Raw genomic sequence first — 12,524 nt, forward strand, 5'->3', positions numbered from 1 at the left:
GAGTGTTTGCCTCCTGGACACACACACACACACACACACACACACACACACCCTGGACACACACACACACACACACACCCTGGACACACACACACACCCTGGACACACACACACACACATACACCCTGGACACACACACACACACCCTGGACACACACACACCCTGGACACACACACACACACACACACACCCTGGAGAGACACACACACACACCCTGGACACACACACACACACACACACGCTTAGCGGTCGCCGTGGGTGAACACACACACACACACACACACACACACACACACACACACACTGCCTTAGCGGTCGCTGTGGGTGAAGTCCCTCTGCTGAGCATTACTGCGCCCTTATCACAACTGAGGGGTCAGAACAGTCCGAGTGCTTAAGGGAAGCTTCTTCACCTGCCAGGAGAGAGCGGGTGCCGGGAAAGCAGCTCCGCCTCTTCCCCCGCACCAGCCCAGTTCCTGAGCCCGTAAAAGAAGGGGCCTCTAGCGCTGATTTTCCCCGGGGGCTCAGGGCCCCCTAGGGCTCCCCTCTGCAGACAAGAGGGGCTGGCTGCCATCATTTCCAGGCTCCTGCCGCTGTGCCTGGAGGACTGCCTGTGACCGTGCCTGCCGCCTTTCCTGCTCTTGGAGGGCAGGGGTGGTCTCTGTGTCAGCCCCCAGTGCCCTTTCCTGGGGACTGTGTCTAGCATTTGCGTGGCAGAGAGAGGCCAAGTGCCCTTCTCAGCAGCGCCCTGGCACCCAGGCTCAGGCCATGGGCAGGGGGCCGAGGTGGGTGATGAAGTTCCCCGGGGCCACCAGGCTCGCCCAGAAAGCAAGGAGTGGGTTATGTCGCCACCTATTGCCGGATCTGCTCAGCAAAGGTCAGCCTACCCTGAGCCCGAATCCTCTCTTCAAAAGGACCCAGGTTCGGGGAGGAGAGGACTCGAGGGCCCAGTGGGAAAAGCCCGCGGCTCCAGGCTGCAACCGGGGTCTCCCTCAGCGCTGCCTCTGTCCCCCGGGGCAAGTCCTTCCTGCCCAGGGTCTCATGACCTTCCCTCTGAAGTGACCCTGGAGATTCCACTGCGGGGAGAGGTGGGGCGCCACAAGGCAGGCCCCCAGGGCGGACCCAGCCCACTGTGCCCCGGGTGAGGCCAGAAAGGCAGCCCCTGATGCTGGGATCTGACAAGCAGGGGGGCTCTGGGAAGCCTCTGGGCCCCTCTGAGCCAGCCTCCTCCGTCCTTGCAAAGTGCAGACACTTCAGTGGTCTCCAGTGTTGCTGGGGGAATGAAGGGAAGCCCCGGCAGAGGCGCTGTCACTGATGCACCACACCGTCCCACAGGTCACCGGGAGGCTGGCTTCAGGACACCCACGGCGGACACGTTTTGCAAGAACTCTCTCAAATACAAAGATGTACACGAAGCACGTGGGCACGGCCGCCTGTGGGAGAGTGTACGGGACTAGAATAATGAAGGTATCGCTGACGGGTGCGGCACTGTGCATGACTGAGGGGTGTCATCAACTCCATGCTCTGCATCTGAGCTTAAAAAGGGGGCACTCAACCCCGAAATCCACCTCAGGGGAAAGGTTGACTGAGAACTGTGATGCACTGGACAAGGTCAATGCCACCTGGCGGCCACTTCAGTGCTGCGTGCTGCCCGCCCGCCTGCGTGGGCGCCTCTTCGGCAGTTGGTCTATGGACCTCCAGCGTGGAATTTGGTTTCATGTGCTTCAGGGACCACGCGTCTCCTTGGCAGACACAGGGCACATCACCATCCCACTGACCTCCTGTGCGATGGGTTAGGGGCACCCAGCTTGCCTTCCTCCTTGGTGCTCCCTGCACGTGCCTCCAGCACAAGGCCCGGGCGAACCGTGGCAGAAGGACCCCACCGCACTCCTGCGCTCCCCAGCTCCAACCCCACAGTCCACGAGGCAGGCAAGTCACATTCCTTCTCATTTCTAAAGTGCACTAACAATACATGGATGCATCTCAAATTGTATAGAAGCACCCAGGAGAAAACACAGGACCTCCTTCCCCTCCCTGTTCTGTGCTCGCCATAATGACAGTGCGTTTGAGCCTGTGTCTTCTGGTGCTGTGTACACACATGAGTCTCCATGTTTTTTGTTTTGAGACAGGGTCTTGCTCTGTCACCCAGGCTGGAGTGCAGTGGTGCAGTCACAGCTCACACAGCCTCCAACTCTTGGGCTCAAGTGATCCTCCCACCTCAACCCCCCGAGTAGTGGGACCACAGGCACGCACCACCATGCCTGGCTAATTTTCTAAAATATTTTCTGTAGAGACAGGGTGTCTTTATGTTGCCCAGGCTGGTCTCAAACTCCTGGCCTCAAGGGATCCTCCTGCATCAGCCTTTTTTTTTTTTTTTTTTTTTGAGACAGAGTCTCACTCTGTTGCCCAGGCTGGAGTGCAGTGGCGCAATCTCAGCTCACTGCAGCCTCCATTTCCCAGGCTCAAGCGATTCTCCTGCCTCAGCCTCCTGAGTAGCTGGGATTACAGATGCCAGCCACCATGCCTGGCTAACTTTTTGTATTTTTAGTAGAGATGGGTTTTCACCATGTTGGCCAGGCTGGTCTCAAACTCCTGACCTGGTGATCTGCCCACCTCAGCCTCCCAAAGTGCTGGATTACAGCCTCTTACTATTTTATGAATGCAACATACTAACTTTATTTAACAAAGGTAACAGAGTAACAGGTAAAGCACTTACCATGAGAGAAGAACTGACTGGAAGAAATGTTTGGAACACCATGCAGCTTCATCTCGCTGGGCACTGGGGCTGTCAAAAGCTCAGCACAGCGCAGGGCTAGGGGGTCTGTACCTTCCTCAAGTGCTCACCGAATACCCCCCTTACATACACGTGTGTTAAATTTGAAAAAGATGTAATGGGGGCCAGGTGTGGTGGCTCACACCTGTATATAATCCCAGCACTTTGGGAGGCTGAGGCGGGTGGATCACCTGAGGTCAGGAGTTTGAGACCAACCTGGCCAATGTGGCAAAACCCCATCTCTACTAAAAATACAAAAATTAGCTGGGCGTGGTGGCGCACATCTGTAATCCCAGCTAGTTGGGAGGCCGAGGCGGGAGAATTGCTTGAACCTGGAAGGTGGAGGTTGTAGTGAGCTGAGATTGCGCCATTGCACTCCAGCCTGGGTGACAGAGCGAGACTCTGTCTCAAAAAAAAAAAATAAGCCATAGAGTCCTCCCCAGGCAGCTGTGCCTCTTTCACCAATCCCTCTGAAGGCCTCACAGCGGCCTCTAATTTTATGACCTCATCAGCAATGGTGCAATGAATGAACATCCTTTTAGTCCACAAGTGTGCATGTCTTTGAAGGCAGAGTCCTACGAGCAGAAGTGCTGTGTGCAGTGTTTTCTTCCATTTTTAATATTCTTAAGTCAGAAGAGTGACTTCCTGAAACACCCATCTCTTCACGGCACTTCTGTGCTGAAGTGCTTCCAAAAACCCTCTTCCAAGGAAAAGCCTAGAAAGGAGGCTGGACAGGGGGTGGGCAGTGACCAGTCAGCTCCCACCACTGCAGGCTGTAGGGGGCATGCCTGTGCTGTGGAGCAGGAGGCTGGGCTGGGGACAGGGAGCCAGGCCACAAGAAATGAGGCAGAGGAGGTCCAGGAAGGTAACCACAGCGCCATTTAGAGATGATGGGGCCGACCTTTAGAAAGACCATTCCGGGGGCCGGGTGTGGTGACTCATGCTGATAATCCCAGCACACGTTGGGAGGCCAAGGTGGGAGGATCGCTTGAGTACAGGAGTTCGAGACCAGCCTGGGCAACATGGTGAAACCCCAGCTCTACTAAAAATATTTTAAAAAATTAGTTGGGCACAGTGGTGTGCACCTGTATTTCCAGCTACTCAGGAGGCTGAGGCAGGAGAATCACTTGAACCTGGGAGGTGGAGGTTGCAGTGAGCCGAGACTGCAGCACTGCACTCCAGCCTGGGTAACAGAGCGAGACTCCATCAAAAACAAACTTTTTTTTTTTTGGTCCTTATTTACGATTGTGATGTTTTTTGTTTTTTTCTTTCCTTTTTTAAATTATAAGTCCTAGGGTACATGTACACAATGTGCAGGTTTGTTACATATGTATACATGTGCCATGCTGGTGTGCTGCACCCATTAACTCATCATTTACATTAGGTATATCTCCTAATGCTTTCCCTCCCCCCTCCCCCCACCCCACGACAGGCCCCAGTGTGTGATATTCCCCTCCCGGTGTCCAAATGTTCTCATTGTTCAATTCCCACCTATGAGTGAGAACATGCAGTGTTTGGTTTTTTGTTCTTGCAATAGTTTGCTGAGAATGATGGTTTCCAGCTTCATCTATGTCTCTACAAAGGACATGAACTCATCCTTTTTTATGGCTGCATAGTATTCCATGGTGTATATGTGCCACATTTTCTTAATCCAGTCTATCACTGATGGGCATTTGGGTTGGTTCCAAGTCTTTGCTATTGTGAATAGTGCCATAATAAACATACGTGTGCATGTGCTTTATAGCAGCATGATTTATATTCCTTTGGGTATATACCCAGTAATGGGATGGCTGGGTCAAATGATATTTCTAGTTTTCGATCCTTGAGGAATCGCCACACTGTCTTCCACAATGGTTGAACTAGTTTACAGTCCCACCAACAGTGTAAAAGTGTTCCTATTTCTCCACATCCTCTCCAGCACCTGTTGTTTCCTGACTTTTTAATGATCACCATTCTAACTGGTGTGAGATGGTATCTCATTGTGGTTTTGATTTGTATTTCTCTGATGGCCAGTGATGATGAACATTTTTTCATGTGTCTGTTGGCTGCATAAACGTCTTCTTTTGAGAAGTGTCTGTTCATATCCTTCGCACACTTTTTGATGGGGTTGACAAACTTTAAAAAGACTGTTCTGGCTGTATGGGCATGTTAGAGAAGGCTGAAAAGAGACAGCTGGGCAGGTGACAGTGCTGGTGGCTGATGCAGGGCTCAGCAGCAGGCAGAGTGTGGTGTGGGGTCTGGGCCTTCCTGAATCGGGAGGGACTAAGGGATGTCTCATGCCAGATGAAGCCAGACCGTGGTTATGAGGTCTGGAGGTGTAGATGCGGGAAACATCGCCAGGTTCCTCGTGACCTCTGAGAAAGCCACTCTTCTGGAGCCACCACTCCAGCAACGCAGGTTGAAGGGAGCACTGGGGGAGGGCAGGCACCTCCAGGGGAGGTCTTTTGATACCCTGGTCCCCTGGTGGCATCACCTGCCCTCCTCCTCCACAAAGAGAGGCAGTGCAGCCTGCTCCCCCAGGACTTGGTTTCTGCTCTCTAAGCTGATTCTGTCAGAAGGCAAAGCCCTGGAAGGTGGGGGCACAGGCCAGGGGCCTCCTAGGCCAGGCAGCACGCCCAGCCTTGGAGAACGACCCATGGCCTGGATGGGTCCCTTTCCCAGCCCTTTGCTGCTGGGTTACATCTGAAATGCTCTGAAGTGTTTTTGGGGTGGCGGGAGGCAGGCAGTGAAGAGAGTATAACCAATGGGCAGCCTTCCCAAAAGAGGAGTCAAGAAATCCTGGAGCTGGAAGCTTGGAAATTCAAGGAAGACAGTGTCTTGGGGAGGAGGAAGTTTCAGAGTAGTAAAGTCAGGTCCGATCGGGACAAAGAAATGCATGCTGGATCCGACGGCCCGAGCAGATCAAGCAGCGAGATGGGACGGCAGCGGGGCAAGGAGTCGCTGGCTGAGAGTGGAGAAGCCAGTGTAGACGGCACCCTTGAGGAAGGAGGGTGACCAAGGTCAGGGAGGATAATGAGAGGGGACACGGGGCCGGGAAAGGCTCCAGGGGCAGTGTGGGCACTGTGGGGGAGACCTGGAGGCACAGCTGTGGGTACTCGCGGAGGCTGACAGGTGAGGCGGAACAGGGGAGGGGAGCCTCCTGCCTCAGCCCCATGAGGAAGCGTGGGACCCTGGAAAGGCTCAGAGACGCCTGTGTGGGGCAGGGAGCCTGGGGTGTCGGGGTACGGGAGGGTGAGGTGGCCTCAGGGCTGTGTGGGGCAGGGAGCCCGGGGTGTCAGGGTGCGGGAGGGTGAAGTAGCTTCAACTCTTCAACTTTCCGTTAAGCTGCTGGCATCAGCTCCCCACACTGGGAGCGGGCTTAGGGAACCCCAAGCCTGGTGTGCAGCGTTTCATTATCAGGCGAATCAGAACTGCTGGCTCCAGAGCTTGAACCCCAGCCCCACTGGCAAATGGCCTCCCCCTGCCCGCCTGGGGACTCTGGAAGCTTAGCTGAGTCCACGCAATTCACTTATACTGGATCTTGCAAGGACAAGGAAGTGTTTTATTTATTTACAACAAAAACATTTGTAACATAATTCTCTCTTCAAAACAGAGAACCCTACAAAATACACAAAGCAATCTCTATTGGTGTTGACTCAGGGACATTCGCAGCCGGAAGCAGGGCTGGGACTGGGAGGGAAGCCAAGGACTAATTCCGTCTAAAAAAACAAGAAACTGCCTTTAAAAAAGTAGCAGTTGTTCTCCTTGTCAGTAGCTGCGCTTTCCCTCCCTTCTGTTATGAACATGGAAAACAGAAAACAGCACCTGTGAAAACGTTTCAGCCGCGTCCGTCAGAGATGCGGCCACGGGACATTCCAGCCCCTGCTCCTTGAAGGTGGCTGCCACGGCTGCGCTGGGAGCTCCCTTCCATTCCTTCAACGATGGAGAACCACAGCTCTCTCCCCTCGTTGGTAGGTGAAGAACCTGGGAATCAAACAGCCATTAAAAACATCTCAGGACTCAGCAGCTGCCACACGACATCACAGTCACATGTGCTGAGGGCTAGCAGCTGAGGTCAGGGAATGGCATGGCCGGTGACCACACAGGAGCCAAGAGACAGATGCCATCACCGTGTGGCCCTACTAGATGGGCTCTGGGAAACTTTTTTTTTTGAGACAGAGCCTTATTCTATCACCCAGCTGGAGTGCAGTAGCACAGGCTCTGCTCACTGCAACCTCTGCCTCCTGGGTTCAAGTGATTCTTCTGCCTCAGCCTCTTGAGTAGCTGGGATTACAGGCACGCACCACCACGCCTGGCTACTTTTTTTTTTTTTTTTTGCATTTTTAGTAGAGACAGGATTTTGCCATGTTGGCCAGGCTGGTCTCGAATTCCTGACCTCAAGTGATCTGCCTGCCTTGGCCTCTCAAAGTGCTGGGATTACAGGTGTGAGCCACCCTTTCCCTTCTTTTTCCTCCCTACCCCAATACAACCAAAGGAGCCAGCACCTGAGAGAGGAAAGAGGAGGTGGGGTGTCAGGAACAGACCCCTTTCCATCCAGACTTCCAGAACCACAGGCAATGGGACAGAAGTAAGTAAAGACTGAGGTGGTGGCCAGGTGCATTGGCTCACACCTGTAATCCCAGCAGTTTGGGAGGCCGAGGCGGGCGGATCACTTGACATTAGTAGTTCGAGACCAGCCTGGCCAACATGATGAAACCCCATCTCTACTAAAAATACGAAAATTAGCCAGGCGTGGTGGCTGGTGCCTGTAATCCCAGCTACTTGGGAGGCTAAGGCAGGGAGAATTGCTTATACCCGGGAGGCAGAGGTTGCAGTGAGCCAAGATCGCACCACTGCCCTCCTGCCTGAGTGACAGAGTGAGACGTCGTCTCAAGAAAAAAAACAACAACAAAAAACAAACAAAACAAAAACAAACAAACAAACATTTCCGTAACATGATAAGAAAAAAATACGGCTCAGCCAAAGCCAGCATGGTGTTTAATGGTGGAGCAAGCAGCAGCTCCATTACGATCATGAGGCACGCCCATCGCTACTAACTGTTCTGGAAGCATGCACCCCACCATCAGGCTCTGAATAAGACATGAGAGGAGGGCCAGGCACAGTGGCTCACGCCTGTAATCCCAGCACTTTGGGAGGCCAAGCTGGGGGGATCGTCTGAGGTCAGGAGTTCAAAACCAGCCTGGCCAACATGGTGAAACCTTGTTTCTACTAAAAATACAAAAATTAGCCGGGCATGGTGGCAGGCACCTGTAATCCCAGCTACTTGGGAGGCTGAGGCAGGAGAATTGCTTGAACCCAGGAGGCAGAGGTTGTAGTGAGCCGAGATCATGCCACTGCACTCCAGCCTGGGTGACAAGAGTGAAATTCTGTCTTGCAAGGGGAAACAAAAAAGATACAAGAGGAGAAGACAAAATGACCATTACCTGCATATGGTATCACATGCCTGGTGCATGCAGTGAAACTGCTGATAGAACTCACAGAATTAATGACAGAGTTATCAAAAATAACTAAAAAACATCAGAAAGGTGTTTGGTTACAGAGAAACTAACAGGCAATTTACAGAAAGGCCACCTCAGTCTGGAAACATGTGAACAGAGACCTGGTCAGGGAACTGCTAATGCTAGTGATGAGATCCTATTTGAGATACACCAACCCTGCAAATATTAAAAAGTCTAGCAATCCAAATGATGGCAAAGCGATGGAATGGAATCTCTCAGACACTACCAAGGGCAAACTGGTACAGCCACTGGAGAGGTCAGTTTAGCATGACCTAGTTCAGGCAAAGACACACCCATCACAACCAGTGATAGGACTTTGATTGTCACAGAAAAGTCAGGCATGAGGATAACTCCATGACCATGTTTCTGTGTGTCTATCTAATCCCTATCTGCCTACCTGCCTACTAATCACTGTGAAAACTATTTCCATATCCTGACAGGATGGAATGCTATCCAGCCACTTCTTAAAAATGACGTAGTTCTCTTTGTGTTAACTTAGAAAACACTCAAAATGCAATAAAAATATATTCTAGTACAAAATGTATAATTCTTTTTGTGGACAAGTTACATATACACTCACTTTTTTTTTTTTTTTTTTTGAGACAGAGTCTCACTCTGTCGCTCAGGCTGGAGTGCAGTGGCGCGATCTCCGCTTACTGCAAGCTCCGCCTCCTGGGTTCAAGCCACTTCCTTGCCTCAGCCTCCCGAGAAGCTGGGACCACAGGCGCCCGCCACCACACCCAGCTAATTTTTTGTATTTTTAGTAGAGACAGAGTTTCACTGTGTTAGCCAGGATGGTCTCGATCTCCTGACTTCTTGATCTGCCTGCCTTGGCCTCCCAAAGTACTGGGATTACAGGCGTGAGCCACTGTGCCCGGCTGGCATGTGGCATTTTTATAATTCAAAATTAAGTACTACCAAAAAATTGGGGGGTGGGTACAGGAACAGCAGAAAGATGTTCATTGTTGTCAAGCCTGGGTAATGATACATGGGTAGTGATCATGTTATTTTTTTAACCTTTGGAGACGTCTGAAAATGTCCATAATGCCAAGTTTAATAATAATTAAGTGAAAAAAGAACGTTTCAATCTAGGGTGCATCCCATGAAATGACTTTAGGAATAAACCCTAAAATCAATATTCTCCGGGCATGAATGCAGATGGGTGGAGATAAACTTCAAGCTCCCTTCAGAGGAAGGGATCCCACAAGGTTCAGGTAGTTGAATTTTCAAATCGGAGCCAATAAAAAGTAACACTTTAGCATAAACGAGAATGCGCCAACATAGGAAAGCTCAGCTCACATTTCATTTTGAAAACCCAATACATGTAGCACACAGAGGTGCAAAGTCAGAAAAAAGCTGTATCCGTGGCTCAAGGAGAAATAAGCCCGGAGATCGACAAAGACAACGGCAGTCAGGCTGAGGCAGCAAACACAGACAAAGGTCCACAGCCGACTCCAGCTGAATCCATTCCTACGAACCAGGCTGCTTCCACGGCGGGCGGGCCCCAGGCCTCGGGAAAAGGCACAGGGACCGTGAACTAGAAACCCAAGCAGCAATGCCAGTGGTGTCCACCATAATCACACAACATAATGAGCAGTCATCAAAGAAGGGTGTGAAATGTAACAGAGAAGACAGAGGAGTGATGTAATTGCAGAGCCACAGGCTGAAGGCTGCAGAGCCCAGGATGTTTCTGTCGGAAATCTGAGGACAAAGAGCTGAGGATCAAGGCTCAGCAGGTGCCGTTCCCACGGTGGCGGTGGGTGTCACATGTCAGCCCTGCCTCGCAGCCCCGGCCTCAAGCACTTCCCTGTACCCTGCAACAGGGAACTAGAGTAAACTCAGCCATGAACATCATCTGGTGAGAAGACCCTGGAACGCTGCATGGGTCACTCAGCCCTTCAGAAACACTGATCAGAGTTATGGCTGCCTCTTCAAAATCCCAGCAGATGAACCAAGGCTGTGCATAGTAAACGTGGAGATTGAAAGACCTTCCTGAAACCATTCAACTGGTTCCCCTTCCCAAAATGCATTACCCAGCCAATCTTAAGAACCTAATCTGGATATCTCCAAAAATATCAACTGAGGGGAAAATTTTTTGAAGAGTCCTCACCCCTTGGGTCTCTGCTGTGACACTCTGGCCAGCCCGCAAGGCGGCAGTCCTCCGGCCTGCTGGGTCCTCCACCCGCCCCTTCCACTCCTGCCAGGCAGCTTCGCAGAGCCAACCCTCACTGCAGGGACTCCCTGACCTGCTTTTCCCCACCCACCCTGCGGCCCTGGCTCTCTGGCGGCCACTCCATGCTGACTGCTGCGCTTCCCGCAGCCGCCCTCGTGCTCCTCCAGGCCAGCTCTCTGCTCCTCCCTTGGCCACATCCCTCTGCAGGGAGTGCGATTACTTCCCCACTGTCACAACTGGCCACCTAGTGCCATGAGAATGTGCATGGAGCTGAGTGGTCTGGAGCCCACCCTTTCCAGGCTGACATGGAACGAGAGCGCCTGCAGGTACCTCCCAGTTTTGGGGGTGGGCCAGGCCTCACAGCGTGGCTCTGCTGCACTTCCTCCAACACCTGCAGCTCACCACCACCAGCTGCCACTGTGCTGTGATACACGGTCAAAGAAGGGTCAAAGTGCCACCCACACTGCCATGTTTGTTTAAAAACAAGGTTTAGGGAGGCCAAGGCAGGAGGATCAATTTAGGCCAGGAGTCTGAGACCAGCCTGGCCTACGTGGTAAAACCTCATCTCTACTAAAAATAACAAAAATAAGCTGGGCGTGGTGGCGCATGCCTGTAATCCCAGCTACTGGGGAGGCTGAGGCAGGAGAATTGATTGAACCTGGGAAGCAGAGGTTGCAGTGAGCTGAGGTCGTGCCACTGTGCTCCAGCCTGGGCAATAGAGCGAGACCTTGTCTCAAAAAAAAAAGAAAAAAAGAAATACTGTGATAATTACCAAAATGTAAACCAGAGAAATAAATTCAGCACATGCTATTTTTAGTCTGGTGGAAAAATGGCACCAACGGACTTGCTTGATGCGGGGTTGTAGCAAACCTAGCATTTGTTAACAATGTAAACAGTACAGCAGCACTCAAGTGCAGTAAACAAACAGCAGAAAGATGAGGTGAGCTGTGTCCATCAAGCCCCAGCCACCAGAAAGGAGCACGAGAAAGGAAACGTTCTGAAAGATGGCTGTTAGGATGATCTCATCTGGGACGGAAAGGATTAAGCTGAGAATGCTGAGGATGCAGAGTGCTGAGTTATCTCTGCATTGGCAAGATGTGTAGTCCCTCACAGATGCTGATCTGTAAGAGGGTATGAGAGATGGGAAAATGCCCCCCAAGATGCCCTTGTTCCAATTCCCGGAACCCACGAATACATTCCCATACACGGCAGAAGGGATTCTGTGGTTAAATGAAGGATCTTGAGCTGGGCGATTATCTTGGTCAGCCCAGTGTAATCAGATCCTCGTAAGAGGGAGGCAGGAGGGTCAGAAAAAGAGGAGGAGACAAAATGACGGAAGCAGAGGGGAGAGAGGCGCTGAGAGAATGAGAGATTCATAGAGAGGGTGAGGGAGAGGGAGAGACAGGGAGGGAGAGAGGGAGAAGTATTGGAAGATATCATGCTGCTGTCTTTGAAGACAGAGGAAGGGGCCGCTAGCCAAGAAACGCAGGCAGCCTCTCTAGGCCATTTCTTGGAGAAGCAAAAGGAAGTTAGTGAAGATTTGCTCACATTCATGGCCATGATATTCAGCTCACCAAAAAAATGAAGCTCTATTACCTCAGGATGCCAAACATCCTGGAGATGCCCCTCTGTCTGCCTCTTGCTGCCTTTTCTGTTTGGACTGATGCTGACAATGACTGCTGTGGGTGCACTCACAGTGACAGGGCAGACCACATCCTTCTCACCTTGTGAATGTCTGAGCGACCTCTGAGCTAGAGAGAACTTTTGCTCATAGCTCTTCACTTATCTATTAGATTTGAAAACGCTTCTCTGGATTCTTGAAACTCTGAGGCTCACCCCAGTTCATCTCAGCTTCACCCTGGGTCGGTGGCTGCTCGGGAGTGTAGGGGAGCATCAAAAGTATGACAGTCAATAACAGCTACAACCAAAGGTCTTGAGAACAGGATCGGCACCCGCAGAATGGGGGTCAGCCAGCAAAGCTGGTGGGGACTCCTGCTCTCCCTAGAAGGTACAATGCACTGGCTTGATGTCAATTCCTTATTCCTTAGGTTCACTTCTTTCACTCACTGCCTGTACACTTAA

The 12,524-nt window shown here is 51.7% G+C and overlaps 1 protein-coding gene across 3 annotated transcripts in view; it reads right to left on the reverse strand.

Annotated features, from left to right (window-relative positions):
- Nucleotides 1-6,291: 6,291 nt before the first annotated feature.
- The window catches only part of FKBP6 (FKBP prolyl isomerase family member 6 (inactive)), a 30,677-nt gene continuing 24,444 nt past the window's right edge, over nucleotides 6,292-12,524 (reverse strand). For all 3 annotated transcript variants that reach the window (XR_008527413.2, XM_002817871.3, XM_003777020.4), the window contains exon 9: nucleotides 6,292-6,734. The gene's annotated coding sequence lies outside the window, so the exon portion shown is untranslated. The remainder of the gene's footprint in view (nucleotides 6,735-12,524) is intronic.

The sequence above is a fragment of the Pongo abelii genome, chromosome 6 (genome assembly GCF_028885655.2).
Source record: "Pongo abelii isolate AG06213 chromosome 6, NHGRI_mPonAbe1-v2.0_pri, whole genome shotgun sequence".
Taxonomy (NCBI): Eukaryota; Metazoa; Chordata; class Mammalia; order Primates; family Hominidae; genus Pongo; species Pongo abelii.